Genomic DNA, 21,427 nt, shown 5'->3' with positions numbered 1-21,427 from the left:
CCATGATGTGCTCTAAACCTCACCCTTACCTTCACAATAATTGGTAGCTCCTTTCAATATGTTCCATAGTGCTCTTTGCATACCTTTAGGACAGTGAAAAATCAATCTATTTATAGTTTGCTGTTAAAGTGTCTTTCATTGCCTTAGGAAGGGCCAAGCTTGCTTTGTTTTTCACATCTCTGAATTCTGGTTCCTTAGATAGTGATCAGAAAAATATTTGCTAAAACAATGTTTCCGAAATATATTGGGAGATAAAAGGATGTATGAGTTGTATACAAGTTTTAAACAAATATTTTCATTTCAAAGATAATCTAAAAACAAGGATAAACATTCAAGATCATGAGTAGCCACTATCTAAACACTGGCACTAGGCATTCACTGCTGCTGCTTCAGCTGTGTGAAGATCTTCTTCAGGCCAAATGTCCTTGTGGCACACTACACCCAGTGTAAGTTTCATGGTCATTCTAAAAGAAACAGTAAAAAATAAAAGGAACTCAAATCATCAGAGCATATGGCAATACAGGCATGGCATGCATATTCAAAAGCAAATAGCCTAACAGCCAATATCATATGTGCACTTTATTATATGCAAGTGTTATATGGGTCCTACATGTGTAGTAAAATCTGCAAATATTTGTTAGCAGTAAATGTAATTATAGGTATGTAATGATGTTTTTTCATTCTCATTTCCAGCAATAACTGGTTTAGAAAATCATTTAATGAAGATTTCAATAATGTCATAATATTAACCATATCTTCCAATAAACAAAACAGCTGACATTTCTGTAAAACTTATAAGCCTGTATTTGAGGAATGCTTGCTGGCAAGTGTTTTGGTTAGGTATGATGTCTCATTCTGAACTTACCAATAAAGCTTTGAAGTCATTAATACTCTTTGCATAATATTACTGATGAGAAGAGGCACTACTCACAGCTTTTATTATCACTGAAGTTAAAATACAGAAACAGATTTAAAATGGAATTAGACCTAAAGTTACTTTTTTCTACTGTGAAACCTAAACATCATCTGTCACACTGAATAACTGTATTCATTTGAATTTTGTTTTTTTGGTAGTTGCCTTTGTATTTAATTTGCAGATTTGGTTTACAGTGGTGCATGAGCCAAGAACATAAGGGTTTTATATCTAGTTTCATGTCTACAGAATTTAAGTAACATTATGAAAAATACATTCTGTACTTCTCCTTTCAAGGAGGTCATTACATTACAGTAAACTTGAAAAAGTCAGTGCTAAAGGGTTTCTCCTAACTACTCTTTCAATAAGAAGAAGAGGTCACTAGACAAATAAAAACATCTAGATAACACAAAGCTTAACTGGACAAAGATTTCTCCCTCCAGGGAATTTAAAAATTCTATTTATCCACTTGAAATCAGTCTTGTTTGACTACAGACTGCTGTTACATGATACGGCAAAATCATTTAGGGGAAAACTAAAACAGGAATTTACACTTTTCCGTGAACATATGGGTTTTAATTGCCATTTTCTTAACAATTTCAAATTTATTTTATTAAGAGATTTGGCCCCTGGTTAACCACCCCTTTTATTTAACTAGGTTTTTCATTTTTAAATGCACATACAGGGCAAATTTTCAATCTAAAAAAGGGATACAATGACATCTCCTTCCCATTAGCCCAAAGCCCAAGTTCTCCTTACTCCACAACTCCAGCCCATCACTTTAACTCTTTCATTTGATTCTACAGTTATTCACTAAGCATCTCTATATGCCATGTACAGTATGAGGTTTAGGGATAAATAAGACAAGGTATTTGCACTTGAGTAGTTCACTAGGGTGGAAGAGAAAGGCATTAAACAGATAATTAAAATCCTGAGTCCTGAGGAGAATGATCAAAGTGCTTCTACTCTGCTGAGGTAGAAGAGATTATTAAGAAAAGCTTCAGCAGCATTCAAGTCAGAACTTGGAGAATATGTATACTTTGCTAGATAGATGAAGGTGAGAAAGCTTTCCTGACTGGGTTTTCTTTCTCAATGGCAGGATTTCATCCTTAGAGGCTAGCATACCAAGTAAGATGATCAAATTTAAATTGTTCAAGAGGCTAGCCACCATGTTTCATTTCATCAGGAAAATGAACATAATACCTTTCTGACCTATTTCATCACCCAACTGAGCTAATCAAATGAGATACTGTATATTAACACATTTGGAAACTAACATAAATGATTATATAAACACACAGAATCATCCATATGATAAATGGCATTGTTCCAAGATGATTTTTATTTGTAGGCCACCAAAGGTAAACTTGTTCCCAAAAGTAGTGACAAAATTCCACTGTAGAATCCCAGACTAACAGAACCACATGGAACTTTGAATATCATCTAGATAATTCAGTTCTGTAATTTTATTAATAAAGAAACCAAAACTTTTTTTTTTGAGATGGAGTTTCACTCTTGTTACCCAGGCTGGAGTGCAATGGCGCAATCTTGGCTCACCGCAACCTCCGCCTCCTGGGTTCAAGCAATTCTCCTGCCTCAGCCTCCCGAGTTGCTGGGACTACAGGCACGTGCCACCATGCCCAGCTAATTTTTTATTTTTCTTTTTTGTATTTTTTAGTAGAGACGGTGTTTCAACCTTGTTGACCAGGATGGTCTCGATCTCTTGACCTAGTGATCCACCCGCCTCGGCCTCCCAAAGTGCTGGGATTATAGGCGTGAGCCACCGCGCCCGACCGAAACCAAAACTTAAGAAGACTAAAACGATATAAAAAAAAAAAAGAAAACCAAAATGATTTATACCAATATTTTACCCAGATTACAAGGTGGATGTGAATTCCCCCACTATATTATCATCACCACCCCATGAGTAAAATCAATGCAACTATTTGCTGTATCACTATCCACATGCTAAGTAACCCTAAACTTGAGACTCCCAGGTGGACCTGATTTGGTTTAGACTCCTACAGTTGACTCTTCCACTTGATAACAAAAATAAGAACCAAATCCCCTGTTACATACCTTTCTAGTACACTGTCCAACTTTGTTTCCATGCCCCAATCTTTAACAGTGGGCACAGCTTTCTTAATTTTGAGATGCACATTTCTCTAAGCTTTACATTTCTAAAATCTGGATACAATTTACAGTCAAAGTAAAAATACTGAAAGGTTAAGTAAGACATGATGAGTTGCTGTAACCTACATATGTGCAAACTTGGCTGTACAAAGAAGGTATTACAAGTTGCGTATCCCTCGTGCAAAATGCTCAGGACCAAAAGTGTTTTGGATTTGGGATTTTTTTTTCAGATTTTGGAATATCTGCATTGAGACATCTTGGGAATGGTACCAATTCTAAATATAAAATTCACTCATGTTTCATATATGCTTTACATATATAGCCTGAAGGTAATTTAATATTTTAAATAATTTTGAGCATAAAACAAAGTTTGTGTTAAAGTACTTATGTGTAGAATTTTCCACTTGTGGCAGAATTTTGAATTGGGGTGTTTGACTTGTATTCGTTTCACCATTACTTTAATTATTTGCCTTGGTAGCTCCCTTGCAACTAAACTTTAACTTAGGTTGAACAAGGATGTCAGTATGATTCAGCACTAAAAGGAAAAGCTACTGTGTACACAGAAAATTATATCAGACCCATGCCAGGAAATATAATTACTAGCAGTGAAATTTCCAAACATTGAAGAATAAATCAGAATTTTCAGAGTTTGCAGATGTTAGTATGTGACATTTAGTACATCAAAGGAAGTGACATGAGGAAAAAGAGACAACAGGACCCTTGGGATTATTATTCACAGAATTATAGTATCAGGCTAACAGCTCTCAGGGTAACACAACCCAAGCTGAGATCTTGGCTCTTGGTCCCAATATAAAGGATTTCCTTGGTTGCCTCATTTCAGTATGTCTCGAGGTCACACATGGAAGTACTATTACTTCTACCTAATGCCAGAGATACCCAGGGTTAATTCACAAGCCCTTATGTCTTGCTAGAAAAGCTGAGAGGTAGACAGCTGTGCATAGTACTAATATATGAAGCAAACATTTCTATCACCCTTGTTAAAGAAAAACTAGCGCCAGAAACCTTGTCTTCCCAGGCTTAGTATGTCCTCATCTATACAACCTACCCATACTCTTTTTATGCATATGCTTGAATACTCTTTCCTTTTTCAACCCTCATTATTGGCCCTTTCCATTCTTCCATCATACATCTTCCTTCAATTCAGAACTAGACTGAAATCTCTCTTTGAAATTCACTAGCAATGCCCTTCTGGTCAAATTCAATAGTGTTTTCAAAACGTTTCAGGATATGAGACAGAATGCCACCCTTTATTAGTTTATATGACATTACACTTCCCAACATACTTTGCACTTGGTCTTTTACCTGTGCTCCCAACTTGTATTTTAACTGCATCCAGGGAACACTCTGCTTGACTTACTTACCTATACAAAGTCAAGCTGAGTATTTAAAATCCAGTCTTTTCACCACTCTGACTCTGCTGCTGATGATCCTTATTTTCCTCATCCTGCCCATTACAGCACAACTATACTCTTCTTTGCAGTGAGAGTATTTCCAAATATTACAAACATGTACCAACAGGCAAATAAATGGCATTTTTTTTTTATAAAAGACCTAACATGCACAATGTCCTTTATTCAGTTTGCTTCTCTACAGCTGAAAGCAGATCAACCACTGCTGGCAAAGGTGAAGGCAAAAGTTAGAAGTTATTTAAAAAATCCTTTCAGGGACTAATGTCAGCCCTTTTTATCATCCAACCTATTCCTCTACCCCAGGTCTTCTGAGTAATCTGCCTTCCCTCTTTTCTCCATTCTCAACACCATGCCCCCTTTTCAAGGAGATGTGTCCTCTCTTCTCCATCATCCACCTCTGAAGTAAAGCATATTATATAGATTCTCCTCTTTCCTATATTAAATATATTACTTATCTCTCTATACATGGCTAAAACCCTGACGTCCAACTCCCTCCAGCCTACTATCCTAGGTTTTGTTCCTCAAAATACTCAGTTCTTTTCAATTCAACCCTCTGGGGCTACCCTGCAGCAGTAATATCAAAGTGAGCTTGTCAAAATAGATGACACCATATAATGTACACAAAATTTTCCTCTAGTCCAGGTAATATTTCACCCCTGAATTTAGGGCATCAGAATAAACATCTGTTTTTTTCCAGATAAATTCCATTTACTTCTGTCACTTTTTAAGAAAATTTTTTTGAGATGGAGTTTTGCTCTTGTTGCCCCAGCTGCAGTGCAATGGTGGGCTCTCAGCTCACCGCAAGCTCCACCTCCCGGGTTCAAGCAATTCTCCTGCCTCAGCATCTGGAGTAGCTGGGATTATAGGTGCACACCACTATGCCCGGCTAATTTTTTGTACTTTTAATAGAGACGGGGTTTCTCCATGTTGGTCAGGCTGGTCTCTAACTCTCGACCTCAAGTGATCCGCCCGCCTCAGCCTCCCAAAGTGCTGAGATTACAGGCATGAGCCACCGTGCCCATCCTACTTCTGCTACTTTTAAAGAATTTAAGATGTTTCGTTTATCATTTAACCCACATCACATCTTAAAAGAACAAGGCACTCCCAAATTCACAAGCACTTGTTTTTCCACATTATCTTCATTTTCCAGTCTCCTAGTCTCTGTGGAATTAGCCGATATAATGTTAACTGATATCAGAGAAAACACACTAAGAAAAGGCTGCCCAAATGGCAAGACGGGATTTAACAGGGCAACTAATACAAAGGCTTTCATTTAGATTCGAAATAAATCACACAAGTACAGCATAAGGATCTGCTTAGAGGATCTGAGGAGTTTAACAACACATTTTAAAAGAATCAGAGCCTTTAAAAAGTATCTTTTAATCCATTAATTCTACTAAGTGTTTAGTCTAAGGACACAATAGGTGAGAGCAAAAATCTAAGCTCACAGATGCTCATTACAGTATTTTATGACTGAAAACAACGTATGTGAATGACAATACAATGACAGAATGAATCCTGATACAATCATAAATGGAAGACTATAGCCATTAAAACTGGCATTTTAGAAGCATGTTTAAGGACAAGGAAATGGTCCTACTACTAAATGGCAGGAAGTAAAGCTGTATAGAGTGATTACAATTACAGTCCTGTCAAGTGACCTTGTTTTTGTTCCACTTTAATGAGTTAAGGGGATATTTTAATATACAGAGCAGATGTGTGTACTTTACCTTACCCCAGGCCCTGAAAAGAAATGGAGAAACTTCTATGTCTAATGGTAAGTGCTAAAACAATAACCAAATTTCTTATTTCCCCTCCATCTAAACATGCTTTTACAGTTTCTTTTTAGATTTTAATTTGACTAGTGGGTAGGTATTACAAGGATACGGTAGTTAAGTTTATGGAACTCAGAGACAAAAAGACTTAAGTTCAAATCCTATCTTTGCTCGTCAGGCACTGAGTAATCCTGAGGAAGTCACTTAACTTATTTGAACCTAAATTTCTTCAGCTTCCTAAATTTATAACATACTAACAGTACCATCTCAGAAGGTTTGAGAGTTAATGAGACAGCATAAATATAATACTCAGGACAGTGCCCAGTACATAATAAAATGCTCAAAAATTAGTTTATGCCCTTTTTCAACAAGTATTTCTTTAGCCAGTCCCTGCTCTAGATGCTAGACAGAGAATCAGAACTGCTGAGATGGCTCTAGGAGGCAATTCTGACACAGAACACAATATAAACCACATGCACATAAAACAGCGAATGTTCATGGTATGTATTATCTCTTTCTCCTTCATAAATATTCATACAGTTTTTAACAATATGACTGAACAGACCCGGCTCAAGAACTTCACTGTAGTAGCATTAGGCACATACAGAAAGTATATTTTCAGTTCCAACCCAAATTAACAGTGCAGGGACATATCCAGTGTGTTTATGTAATATCTCTAACTAATAAATAAGTTAATATCTAATTAGCCATAAAATATTCATGCTGGAAGGAATGTGAACAGAAATATAAGATCCCAGCCCCTTTACAGATGAAGAAACAGAAATGTCCTAACACTTACTTCAACATAATCTAGATTTATTCCAAAAGCACACAAAGGAAAGAAAGGATTACTTGATAATCCGGTGATTTCCACCCCTACTCCCCACAACCCCCAAAGTACGACAAAATGAAAAATTCAACCTTACCCTTTGGAAAGCACGAGGGGCTATAGGAGACACTGGCTTGGCTGCACAGATAATAAGGTGTAATGATGAACGTAAATGAAAGTGGCAATCATCCTGAGCTAGAGGAACAACGTACAAAACAGAACTATGGTAGAGAAGGAACTGTGGTAAGAGAAGGAAGTGGTAACCACTCCCAGCTGCTACTGACTCAGGGCAGAGGAGAGCAATCCTGGGCCAGCAAACAGCAAAAGATCTGTTGGAGCCATAGCTGAAGAAATGAACTGATGGTGCTGTGCAGTTAGTAATTTTAGAAGCAGAAAGCAGGGCCTGAACACCTTTTCTCAGAACAGAACACTGTATGTAACCTGTGTAGGAAGAAAGAAAAAAACTTTAGGAGGACAGATATAATTAGGATATCTCTGCCCTCAAGTTCACAATGTAGAGAACATGCCACTGATAAAAGATGATGCAAAGTGTACAGATCAGAGGACAGAGAAGGGAGATTTCTCTGAAAGACGACACCTAAACTAAGACTTAAGGAAAGCTAGTGAAGAAAGGAAAGTCATTTCCAGGAGAGGATACACAAAAACATTGTAGAGATGCCAAAGTAAAAGTTTGAGCCAGGCATGGTGGCACACGCCTATAGTCCCAGCTACTTGGAAGGCTGAGTGATCCTCCTACAGGATCACTTGAACCCCAGGAATTTGAGGCTGCAGTGAGCCATGATCAGGCCACAGCACTCCAGCTTGGGCAACAGAGTGAGATCATGTCTCAAAAAAAAGGAGTAAGGGAGTTTGGCAGTTTAGGTGATGTAAACAAAAACCAAAACGATAAAATTCAACAGCTCTTCATGATCTTTAAAAATCTTAGTAAACAGTAGAATTTTTTTAATAAATTCTGAAATAATCAGATTAAGGAAAAGGCATAAAACAGGCATTAAATTTGTTGCATGACTGTCAGTTTCCCCCTGAAATCACAATAAGAAAAGGATATCTATCACTCCTCCTCAACATTGTATTAGAGGTCTGAGTGTAATGTCAGAAATGAACAAAAGGAAGATAGACTGGAAAGAAACAGAACTATCATTACTTGCAGATGACAACTGTGTACATAGAAAATCCAAAAGTGACCTACAGATCAACTATTAGAATCAATTAGTAAATCTAGCATGGTCACCAATAAGGTTACTCACTGTACAAAAATAAAATAAAATAAATCATTCTTAAACCAGCAACAAATAGAAAACATTTTTTAAAAATCTAAAAACTAGGAATAAACCTAATAAAAGACAGGTAAGACCTCTGTACAGAAAGCTTAAAAAATATTACTTATTGATTGAAATTACAAAGGAGATAAAATAAATTTTAAAATGTATTTATAAGTGGAGAAAAATGACAAGTTCCTAACTGGAAGATTCAACCCTGTAAAGAGGTCAATATTCCATAAAGTAATCTATAGATTCGATAAAATCAAGTCAGAAACCCCACAGGGTTTTTATTCAGTGGAAACTGACAAGTTGATTTCTAAAATTTATATGGAAAAATAACATCCCAGAATAACCAAAGTAATCTTTGGAAAGCCTACGCTACTAGATATTAAGACTCCTAACATTATAATAATTAAGACAGTAGGGTAACGGCACAAAGACAAATAGGCAAAGAGAAAAGAGATTCCAGAGAAATAGACCCTCACATGTATGCAACCTCTTGATTTATGATGAAGGTGATACTATTGTACACTGGGGGAAAGAAGGTATTAACAATAAATGGTTCTAAGTCAACTGGATATCCATATTTTAAAAACAATAAAAATCTCATACCATAATCAACTCTAGATGGACTATAAGGTAAAACAAACAACATTTGGGTCAGAAAGAGTAAGCAAACAGGATTCACAAAGCACTTAACCTTAAAGTAAAAAAGTGAAGGCCAGGTACAGTGGCTGATGCCTGTAATCCCAGCACTTTGGGAGGCTGAGGCAGATGGATCACCTGAGGTCAGGAGTTCAAGACCAGCCTGGCCAACATGGCAAAACCCCATCTCTACTAAAAAAAAAAAAAAATTAGTCAGGCATGGTAGTGGGCACCTGTAATCCCAGCTACATGGAAAGCTGAGCCCAGGGAATTGCTTGAACCCAGGAAGGCGGAGGTTGCAGTGAGCCAAGATCATACCATTGCACTCGAGCCTGGGTGACAGAGTGAGACTCTGGCTCAAAAAAAAAAAGAAAAAGAAAAAAAAAACTGAAGCTATACTACCATAAATACATTAAAGTTTATCAGAAAGATACCATTCTCCTTTGTCATTTTTCTATTCATGTCCTTTTAAAATATTTATGTTTTTAAATAATAATGCATTTACAAAGACTACAGATCAAATTTTTTTCTTAACTTTTTTCTATATTCCTGTTTCTCTGTATTTACTTAGTTGCTCTTTCTCTAGCTTGATTTTCAAATTTCTTGCTCTCAAATTTTCCATTGGCTACCACTTTAGCAAAAGTCCCACTACTTTTGGCATGTAGAGGTCTTGTCCATTTAGATGGCTTATAATTGTAACTCTAACTTCTACTTTAAGGGATCATTGAAAAGAGTAATCTTAAATTTTCAAGTGGACCTATTGTTTTGGCTTCAAAAAACTCAACTTCTGTCAGGACATGGTGGCTCATGCCTGTAATCCTAGCACTTTGGGAGGCTGAGGCAGATGGACCCCTTGAGTCCAACTATCTGGAGTTTGAGACCAGCTGGGCAACATGGTGAAACCCCTTCTCTACAGAAAAATACAAAAGATTAGCCAAGTGTGATGGCGGGTGCCTGTAGTCCTAGCTACTTGGGTGGCTGAGGTATGAGGATCACTTAAGCCTCGGAGGCAGAGGTGAGCAGAGATCATGCCACTGCACTCCAACCTGGGTAAAAGAGAAAGACTCTGTCTCAAAAAAACAACAAAAAAAATGTTGATTTCTAATTTGAGTGTTACCCACCACATCATCGATTTCTTCGAAAACTCCAGAAGTATTCTGAAAGAATGCTATTTGTGATTACAAAATTGGAATATGTTAAATTTTTAGGTTATATCTTGTTTTCTTAATCTATAAACAATGATTTTATGAATTTCTTCTTGAATTTTTAATAGTTTTGGTCTTCTATATTTTAAAGCTCTTTCATTAGTTGCATAAAGACTAATGACATGTCTTATGGAACAGTACCTTTTATCAATGTAAAATACATCTTTCTTCCCTTTAATGAAGTTTATCTTGTCAGGTATTAATCTTACCATATCTACCTTTACATTGTCAGATTCACTTTTTCCTTTTCCATTATTTTCAACTTTCTGCTGTCATTTTAAGTGACTCTTGGGAAAAAAAAGGTAGATTTGCAAGCCTGTGTGTGTACTAATCCAATCTAAGAATTCATTTTCAAACAGGGGAACTTAACCCCACAGCATCCATGGACTTATAGCTACCAGGTAATTACCAACTTTTTTTTAGGTCTTATTTTTATCAAAGTTACATATGTACAGAGTTTATGGTGCCAAATAGTTCTACAAAGCTGGGCATGGTGCCTCACGCCTGTAATCCAAACACTTTGGGAAGCAAATGTAGGAGGATCATTTAAGCCCAGGAGTTTGAGACCAGCCTGAACAAGATGACAAAACCCCATCTCACAAAAAAAAATACAAAAAACACCTAAAAACTTAGCTGGGTGTGGTGGTGCATGCCTGTAGTCTCAGCCACTCAGGAGATTGCTTAAGCCCAAGAGATGGAGCCTTCAGTAAGCCATTGTACCACAACACTCCAGCCTTGGCAACAGAATGAGACCCTGCCTCAAAAATAAATAAATAAATAAATAAATAAATAAATAAATAAATAAATAAATAAATAAAATTCTACAACACTGTTACCATAAAAAAGTAGCAGCTCCAACATTCAACTCTTTCCATTTCCTGTTCCAGAAGCAAACACTTTCTACTCCAATGAATTCTCTTGGTATCAGCTTTATGTTACTCCTATCCCTATGCAAAACAAAAACTTACTGAACCTAGCCACAAGAGAGATGCACTGTTAGAAATTTTGGAGACCTGGTGAGCTACATAAGCTTTAATGTTCTTGCCTCCCCTCATATGAAATGTTCATTTCCTTTGTCAAACAAAATGCCAAAGCAAGCAGTTAAATTCTGGTTGCAGTCTCCCAGAAGAACACAGCTGAATTAAACCAAGCAAGGACAGAAAAGCCAGCCAAAATGAAGGAGCTTTTGTATTTTTTCTATAATATTCATATTTTTATAATATTTCTAGACATTAAATTTTGGACTCCCTTGGGGTATAAAGATACACATCTAGTGTTGACTGAACTCCTTTCAGGGGAATGTTTGCCGTTTGAGACTAAACTATGTGTATATGAAAACTTAAGCTTGAAATGTGCTATAACCAAGCTAATAAGGTTTTCAGACCTCAAAATCTACAGACCAAGGCTTGGCATTAGGAATATGGGTTTCCAATTGCTGGTAACATTGATACGAGGCTACTGAAGAAAGCCTCTAGTGGTGAGCTGGTAACTAAAAGATAAGGATCTGCTAGGCTCAGAGGCATAAGGGTCTTGATGTTATTTATCCCTTAGAAAATGGAAGATACAACACAGAAGACTAGCTCACAGAATTACGAAATCTATCTACAAGTCAGTAATTACTAGGCTCTACATAATAGTTTAGAATGATTCACAAGTGATTATACCCATTTCTTCCATGAGACTTTCCTTTTTCCCACTTAGAGAGACTACACTAAATCAGATGGAAGCACCCAATTGCTTAGGGCAACTACACTATTTCCTCAGGGACACACCATCTGTTTGCAATGCACAGCTAATTCTGAGCCTGCTGGTCGTTGCAGAGTTTCCCTTAAGGCTTCTGCCTAATGCCTAAAATCCCTTAAAATTCCTCCGCACTTTCCTTCTCCCATGGTATGGCAAGAGCAGGCTGGATCTGACGAAACTTAAATGATAGATGAGATCTAGCTAAAGTATTTATGTGGCCTTATTTTTTTCTTAAGAATAAAGTGGAAAAAACAATTATGATCTTGAGGAGAAAGAGTATGAGAGCAGTAAGACTCAAGTTTACATATACATCAAAATAAGAAGGAAGAAAACAAAAGGACAAAGCACCATGGAAAGGAGGAAAGCTAAATAATGGAAAGGGAGAAAAAAAAGAGCATCTCTTCCTGGTAATCTACAATGCTGTTAATCTGCCAATGCTTTGGTGGGACTGGCAATTAGAAATTGTCTTTTCTCATTGACAAACATGACCAGACTCTGGCCCCTGGTTTGTAATTTTTTTCCCAAATGTAAAATGAGACAAAATAACTAAAACTACTTTAGCTTGTTTATTTTGATAAAATAATTATATATAATTATTGTGGAAGGAAATATACAATATACAATCTTGGTTTTTTATTTAAATCTACTGCATATTGAATAACAAAATTAAAATGCCAGTTTTTCAATTGGAGAAAGTACTCAAACCAACAGCCATGTGCTGAACAAAGAGACCCAATTAGAGCACATTATAGTTTGATTTGGAAATGAATACACCAAGCAAAAAATAAAAACTCATCCATATATCGTGTGCATGTGTACAAATGAAAGGCCAGTTACTGCTTTTCTATCTCTGTATTTTTCAAGTTTTTACTCTATCCTCCATGTTCAGTGCTCCCAAATATCTACATTAGTCCTAGTTTCTCGCAGAAAAAGCCATTTGTTTTTGCCTTTTCTCAGGGGACATATTTGTAATTCAATTCATATTTAAGGATCTTTTCATGTAGAAATGTAACAGGATGCCTGAACAAGGTGTCCTAGAACTATAAATACATGCTATTATGCAATCAGTGAGGTTTACACCTAAGAAACCTAGATGGAATGGTTTTCCTGAAGCAAATGAACAAAAATTAAAAGGTTCAGTCTTGGTGGTGAGAACAAGGAAACACTGGAACCAACCTGAAGTTGAAGTAGTAGCTCAGCAACTGCGGAAGAAAAAAGTGAATCCATACAAATCATGGAGAGTGATAAACTGTACAAACTGTTCACTTTATTTCCCAGTGGCCCATGTACAAAGACTTCTACAAAAGGTTCTGCTCAAGAACAGAGAGAAGCTTGTTTTTCCCAATGAAACCAGAATGCTTCTAACCAAAGAATGCCTTCATGCTAATATATGTATCTTTTATATGAATACTGGGATTACTGTGAGAAAAGTACAGTAGGGCCACAAAGTGTGGTCTCTCTTCAAGTAATCATTCCCAATATTGATTACCCAAAAATGGCAGTTATTCAAACAAGAAACCCAAGCAAAGACACTCTGGATCTTGGTGACTTCGACCTGTTTGAAGGTAAATGTCTGGCTCTGCCTTTGGTGGCAGTACTCAAATGAATTGTATCGAATGGAGACACACTAAAAGATAAGGGCATGAGAAAAACGTCTTTGTAAGCCAGACTGAATAGTTTCATGTTGTTCTCCTCTTAGAAAAGCTTGATTTAAATGTCCTAGCCTTACATCAGCTGTTCTATTGGCACTAGGAAAAGACTAATGTGTTCAAACTTGGATCAGAGACTTAAGGTGGAGAAGATGGCAGTAGCAGCACTAAGTTGAACCCTCAATACATGTTAAAGGGGAAGTCTAGGAACAAGAATCAGATTATTGTCAGATCCAGCAATAACCCCTTACCACCTGGAGAGTCTCCCTGTATTACAATCTTGGCTTTGGGGCTCCACTTTATTAAGGAAGGTGGCAGCCTCCTCATGAATTCTTGATAGGCAATAAGATCTATGCAAATTAACAGGCTTCCTTATTTGCCTTGGTTACTAGAAAACTCAGAGCTAAGTATTGTGTTCAACTTCTAAAGCTTTCCTCAGCTAAACTTATGGATAATTGTTCTCTTTCCCTTTTTGACTTACTGATTCCTATCTTTTGTGGTCAGTAGTTTTGGTCTTACTGAATTTGTTATTATTTCAAGCTTCCAAAATCCTTTTTTGGAAAATGACCAGAATTCATGCCAATCAATGAATAAACTAACTTTTCTCATACAAGAGTTACATTTTACATTTCTCATACAAGAGTTACAATTACAAGAGATACTGCTCATCTTGGAGTCATGAATCCTAGGGATATTTAGACTATATTTGGCTAAAATCGGTAAGCAAGAAAGCTTGGACTATACCCAAAAGTACAGAATTCTAGAGGAGAAACAGAGCTTAGAGATAAACAAGTCCAACCTCCCAACTAAAGCAAGAAATTTCTTCTACAATTTTCTCAGACAGAAGGTTATCTAGCCTCTGCCTGAATAGTTCCAGTGTGACAGGGAACTTACTACCTTACAATGTTCCATTTATGATAGCTATGGTAGATAGAAAGACCTTCCTTATATTGAGCTGAAATCTGCCTGTCAGTCTACCAACTAATTCTAGTTCTTCTTTACACAGACATGTACCTCCTCTTCCAGAAGACAGTCTTTCACTTATTTAAATATGTAATTCCCATTTATTGAATACCTACTGGTGTCAGGCTATGTACCAGGTAACTTCATAAATACTACTGTACACTAGTTTCACGAAGATCAGGTAAATTAGAAACTATCCTCCTTTGAAAAGTGAGTCACAGATAACACTGACTAGACTCTAACTACAGCCAGTTATGTTGGGGCTTATATACAAAATTCCTATAAACTAAGATTTCATTAAATTTCTGACAACCCAGTCAAATGAACTGAATCTGCCTTCAAAACTGGAAGAAAAACTTAAGTTAGATCAATCCAAATAGAAAAATAAAGATGGTCTAGGCATACAACAGCATCAGTATCTGGTTCACTGAGAGAAACAGCAGGAAAAGCATTTAATAGGATAGCCATCAGGGAGCTCCAGGAGATAGTAAAGCCGACACCTGTAACATCAGCAACCATGACCTGAGGCCTAGGTCACCTCCTCTCTTTTATCTCAGCCAAGAACCTCAAGACTCCCAAGAGATCAAAGGTATGACAAGAAAGCAGCACCATCTGAAGGTTAATTTCAATACAAGCAGAAGATTGCAAGTAATTCTGAATATTTATGTCTTTATTAAGAGAGGTGGGGGAAAAATAGAAAGCATGGACCTGCGAGACAGGAGAGAATGATACCACAGCAAACTGACAAGCTAGGACTTCAGGGTCTAAATAAAAACTCCATTTAAGGTTTTTGGACACTAGAATCCTCCCATCCCAGAGAGAGACAGAGAGACAGAGACAGAGAGAGACAGACAGAGAGAGAGAGAGAGAGACAGAGAGAGACAGAGGTAGAGAGAGAGAGAGAGACAGAGAGGTAGAGAGAGAGAGAGAGAGAGAGAGACAGAGAGAGAGAGACAGAGAGAGACAGAGGCAGAGAGAGAGAGAGAGAGACAGAGAGAGAGAGACAGAGAGAGACAGAGGCAGAGAGAGAGAGAGAGAGAGAACATGAGGTGAATGCTAGATGCTAGTAGCCACTTCTTTGCTTAAGGCTCTCTCCCATTTCCAACTAGGTTTCATTTTTTTTTTAATCTTTGCTGACTACCAGGCAATTTTATTTGGCTACCTTCACCTCAAACTCAACATGCTTAAACTAGAATTCATCTCCCCTTAATCCTTCTCATGCCAAATTACTCATTAACTTAAAGGCATTATCCAGCTATAAAAAGCTTGGTGTCATTCTTTTTTCCTCTCATGGAGTCACTCTTAATTTCTGTACTCTACCTCTTTACAGCTAAGACCTACTGCCACCCAAGTATTTACTGAGTGCCTAGGATGCACCAGGCACTTCCGATGCACTTGAGATACATTGGTGAACAAAATGAAGACATCCACTTTGACAGAGCTTAGACTGACAGGAAAGAGACAATAAACAGTAACTAAGTATATTTGATAAGTAAATAAATACAGTATGTTAGAAGGTAGTCTTACAGAGAAGGAAAGCACTGTAGGATGAGGACAATATTTTAAAAGGTGGCAGGATAAACCTCACTGAGAGAAAGGTGTCATCTGAGCAAAGCCTTGCAGGAGGTGAGGGAGGAGATCATGCAGGCATGTGAGGGGAGAGCACGCTCACAAGGGAACAGCCACACAAAGGCCTTACTACTAATTCCTCTGATTTGTTTGAAATGTCATACAGTCACCATTTCACCCCATTCCCAATGTCATCAAACCAACTCCAAAATCTCCCTAGGTAGCCACCCTGATCCATTCCCTCTGTGGTACGATTAGACATTCTTTTTCTACATTACAACCACCCACCTGATTTTCAAGGCCCATAATTCTCTGAGCCCACCCTTTCCACCATGAACTTCCATTTCTCCCTCAAAATTCTTGAAACTTACAATGTTGCTTCTCCATATGTGCCATCCCCTCCAGTCAAGGAGTGCCTCCTTTCCATCACGCATTCACTCAAATCCCTATCCTCCTGCAAAGCACGGAGATAAGTCCTACCTCCTCTGTAAAGCAGTCCCTGTGGTTGTTACTATTGAGTCTGTAGTCATCATATTTCCTCAGTATCAATTTTTCTTACAATCAAGACTGCCTCTTTTCCTATAGTTCTCATCATGTTGATCACTACTGAGTATCTACTAAGAATAAATGACCTATTTTCTCTGTAAAACTGAAGCTCTTTGTCAATTTAAACACTTATTAGCTTTGATAAACTGCTACAACAGAATGATTTTTATACTAAAAAAAAAAAATGCACGGGTCCAGAATATGCCAAAATGTTAATAATGGCTGGTGGTAGCTTCTTTGTTTTCTCCAATGCAAATTTTCAGTTCTGTGTTTATGTTACTTACAGAAGCAAAGAATTTGCTGTGAATATATGTATAATCAATACAAATAGTAAGTGATCAACTACCACTGGCCTCATCAGGGAGATTCAAATTATCCAAATATACAATGTCAAAGAAAGATTGTCAGTATCTGAATAGCCTGCAATTGCAAAGAAAGACTAAAAGTGGAATAAAGAAATCTGAAGCAAATTCTCATGGTTTTCAAAAAAGGAAAAGAAAACTTTTCTGAAGTGGCTCTAACAATGTATTTACTCTATATGAGAGCAGCATGGACATACATGGCCCCATCATAAGTAGATGAGCATGTGTACAGGAAAAGAGCACAGACCCGAGTGCTCAAATGCAGGCTCTACCTTTCATTAACAGCATAACTTCAGTTTCCTGGTTTATAAAGTGGAAACAAAGGGGGTCTTCTTTCATAGATATGAACTAGGTTCCAATCTGAGCAAAATTCTGTCTATTCTGCCTACCCAGGCAGTTGGGGTTTATGATAATAAAAAATCATTTGAGTCTCAGTGGTTGAATTACTGTTAGTCTACATCTGTGCCATTCAAAGCAATGTCTTCCTTTCACACACGTATTTATGATTAGAGGATGAAAAACAAAATACTAATACCTTTGGATAATGTTTAAGAGAGCTGAAAAGAATCTTGGGGTAGAGTCGATGTTATCAAAACCTACAGTCAACTTCTGAGCTCTGGTCACCTGTGTCTAGGAACAAATAGACTTAAGAGTTTGGAAATTAACCAGCAAATAAATACAAAGTTTTGGTACCACTATACAACTACCATTCAAGGTTGGTTATGAGAATTAAATGATGGTGTACTAGCCATGGTCAAAGAAAAAAAAAGAGAGAGAAAATAATTAAATGAGACAAGACAGGTAGAATGCCTAGCACACTCTTGTAATCTTTCAAGAAATTTCAAACCAACCTGTGTGTATACTCTCTGCAAGTCATAATTTTTTTTAAGTTAGATTAGAAATCATTCCTTGAGGGAGCAGCTTTAGAAAAGGCTTGATCTGATCTATAAAATTTGGACCATAAAACCAAATAGACTTAGTCCACTAGTATTTAAGAAAGTGAAGTCTGAGGTGAATAATTCCAAGCCTACCAATCTTCTTCATGATGAAGAAGGGTAGCCACAAGAAACCTACCTGGAAAGCAAACAAAACACCTAAAATTGGATCTAATTCAGAGAAGCAAACAATTTTAATGTTTATGGAGACTGCCTGGATTTAACGTTCAGAAAATTCAGTTAAGAATGGCATTAAATATTATCCTAAGTATTGGAGTTAGGCTGGGTCAAAACAGACCATACATTTTGAGAAGACTCCAAAAATTTCCTCAGCTTAGTTCTACGGGACAAAGCATTACAAAAATCCCTGAGAAACATGCCAGCATCTGCCCTCAGTTCCAGAAGCAGGAAGCAAAGATGTGACCCAATCACATGATATCAAACCACAGTCCATCTCTTCAGAACTCTATTATGTAAGCCATGACCAAGGAAGAAGAGCAAAAGGCAAGAGGTTTGTCAACATTCGCAAGGGGCTCTGTGGTTTGAAGAGACATATTTTCATATCAAAAGGGCCATCCACAGGATAACAGCATTTTCAAAACTCAATTCATTACACATGAACATATTTGATACAATAAAATGATACTATAAGAATGGTGCTGAGTCCTTGTAACTCTTCAACTAAGGCCTAGAACCTTTCCTTGTGGGGAAGACCCCTGTTGAAAGATAAAGAACAAGATTTATCTTCCTCTTGATCATTTTTATCATGTCAATTCCTCACTGAATTCCAATAACAAAGCAGATCATCTATTATTCTAAACCAAGGCCTTTTAATTACACCCAATTCAATTAACAGTACTTATCCAAGACTACCTTCCAAACTACTATAGGCCTATGTTTCTCAGTCAGTATTATACCAGGTCCTTTTATCAGCAATTAAAAAAAAAGAATCCTGACCTTTCCCTTGAGGACTTTTAGCCTTTAATCACTCCCCTTCCCTTCTACCTTTAGAATTCACTTTTCATAAATTGTGTGAAGTGCAAGGCCTATTTCACTTAGGTAAGTCACTCCATTAACCTCGTCCCACGCCCACCTCCATGTCCTTCACATTTTAAAGCAGAATATAGGGCACAAGATTTGGAATCAGAAAATCAAAGTTCCTGTCTCTGTTCTGCCCTTTGTCACCCTAAGAAATTCACCTAATCTGAGTTTTTTCATCTGTAAATTGAAGTGACAATATACTTAGGACTTTCACCAGCTGAATGCCTAGCCCTAGTGGGCATCCTATAATGTTATTCTCTCTCATTTACTCCACTTTGATTACTTTTATGCTTTGTTTCCAGCCATGTACTATAGCCTTTAGGATTGGGGGGAAAAATGATAGAGGTTAATACATCCAAATCCCACAGTAAAGAATAAGGAACCTAACTTTGAAGAGTAACTTGCCAGTCAGTAAAAGCTTTGTTTCCTCCCTTGGAGTGGGGGCCCCAGTACAGTTGGAGACACACTTTTAGAGAACTTTCATACTCATCAAATCCCCCTCTGAATTGTACCCACCCTTCAAAGTCAGCTTAAGTCCTAAACTGTCCAGAAAGCCTCCCCCAATCACTCCAGCCTACACTAATCATCTCCCTTTTTGAATACTAATGCCTCCCTACAGGGATGACATTAAAAATATTTAACAACTGGCACTACAAGGGTACCAACCAACCAGAAAGGATGTTTAACCAAAAAACACATGGCCCAGTGGGAACTGCTTGTTGAATATCAGTCCTGATCATTAGTAACAATACAGAATAGCAACCTCAAACTCAAATACCACTTTCTCATGTGATCTTCACAATCTCATGAATTAGGCAAAAGCAGGTATTGCCCCTATTTTCTGCATAACTGGTGGTGAAGGTGGGACTAATAACCACTTGCCTTCACCACACCACACAATATTTCCTGATTATTTATACAGAATTATAAGTTAATATTGCATAAACTGGACTTAGATAAAACAGTATAAATACTAAAGGAATGCTCAAATAGAAATCAACAAGCATCTATGTGGAATAGAATATAAAACACAGTGCTAAGTTCTGAGGCCATAAAGCAAAGAAATGGCATGAATCTCGTCCTCTAGGTATCTACAACATATTCAAGTGTAGTTAAATTGCAGTGCAGACAGTAGAAATGGACAACACAAACTGTAAGTGTTGCAGAGTTCTGGAAGACAAAGAATTCAAGAACTAAACCAGTACAGGAAGTCAGGACTGAGAACTTCTTACACTCCCAAAAAAGGGGCAAAATTAAATGTGTAGTGAAAAGCTGAACAGTCAGGAGTCAGTGAGAAATAGAAATTGCTTGAAGGTCTGCAGTAATGAGAAGTGAGATTCCTGGTAGGATACTCAGAGATGGCCCCAATCATAAGCTGCTGAAGTGTTTCTCTAAGTGCTGAATACAAATGGGAAATCATATAAACCTTTATGGGGATGGCTGAGGAAGATTAGTTTGGCAGTAGCCCATAGAAAAGCTTAGAAGAGAGAAACATGGGAAAGCAACTAGATTTGGAGGATAACAGGCAGGATTAAGCTGAAGGCTGCATACCAAGAAAGGAGGAGACATTCAAGAGGCATTAATAGAAACAAGAGTTGGATTTAGAGCATGTTTCCAAAGAAAAAATGTTATGAAATGGCAGAAAGGAAGCAAACAGCATTCTCACAAGGGATATTCATATAGACACAGTGGTACTAAACCGTGTACTAGCGACAAGGAATCAATTTTCCTAGAGAAATCTATGTTGGGGAGAGAAGTTGGGCAGAGAACAATAAAACATACTCAGAAAATAAGAAACTGCACTCTTTTTAAAAGGGAAGTAAAATTACAGAGAGAAAAAAAAGCATTTGACCTTTTTCAGAATGTTATTTTAAGGGTGGACTGAGACATCATCATAACCAATAAGAAAGGCAGAGAAGCTGAGGCAGTCTGGGCTTAGAGTAATATGCACCTGGACAGCTTTGTACTGTGTACATGCCACAGAGACTGTAAACTCCCCCAGGACATGGACTGAGCAATGTTCTGTGTATCCAACTAAGTCCACCTACTGTTACTTGAATACATGAACACTTCCTGTGCTACTTCTGGTGGAAAAGAGGGCACTATGTTATTCAAGTTAATAGTGGTGTGGAAATGTTACCTATGTTTCCCCCTAACTATATTGATTCTCCCAATCTGTCCACACAGTTATCTTGCCTTCCTCCCTAGGCCAATGTCAAAAATCCATTGTTTCCTCTAATGCAGGCCCACGTGAAGGGACTCAGGAATGTGCTAAGAGTCAGAATGAAGCCTATCTGACATTCATATCATGAGGACAGAATCTAAAAGTGAATAATAAAGACCAGTTGCTCATCAGATGAAGAAAAATGGGCTATGCCAGGTAGTATGATGTATACATGTTTGCGT

General features: G+C 37.4%; 1 protein-coding gene across 7 annotated transcripts in view; it reads right to left on the bottom strand.

Annotated features, from left to right (window-relative positions):
* The window catches only part of TGFBR1 (transforming growth factor beta receptor 1), a 51,830-nt gene that overhangs the window by 27,750 nt on the left and 2,653 nt on the right, over positions 1-21,427 (bottom strand). For 2 of the 7 annotated variants that reach the window (XM_009000145.5, XM_078373250.1), the window contains exon 1: positions 7,178-7,292. The exons of the other annotated variants lie outside the window; for them this stretch is intronic. The gene's annotated coding sequence lies outside the window, so the exon portion shown is untranslated. Of the gene's footprint in view, positions 1-7,177; positions 7,293-21,427 lie in introns of those variants that run through there. 7 annotated transcript variants of the gene reach the window in all.

This window comes from Callithrix jacchus, chromosome 1 (assembly GCF_049354715.1).
Source record: "Callithrix jacchus isolate 240 chromosome 1, calJac240_pri, whole genome shotgun sequence".
Classification (NCBI taxonomy): Eukaryota; Metazoa; Chordata; class Mammalia; order Primates; family Cebidae; genus Callithrix; species Callithrix jacchus.
This window is presented reverse-complemented; position numbering and strand designations above follow the sequence as displayed.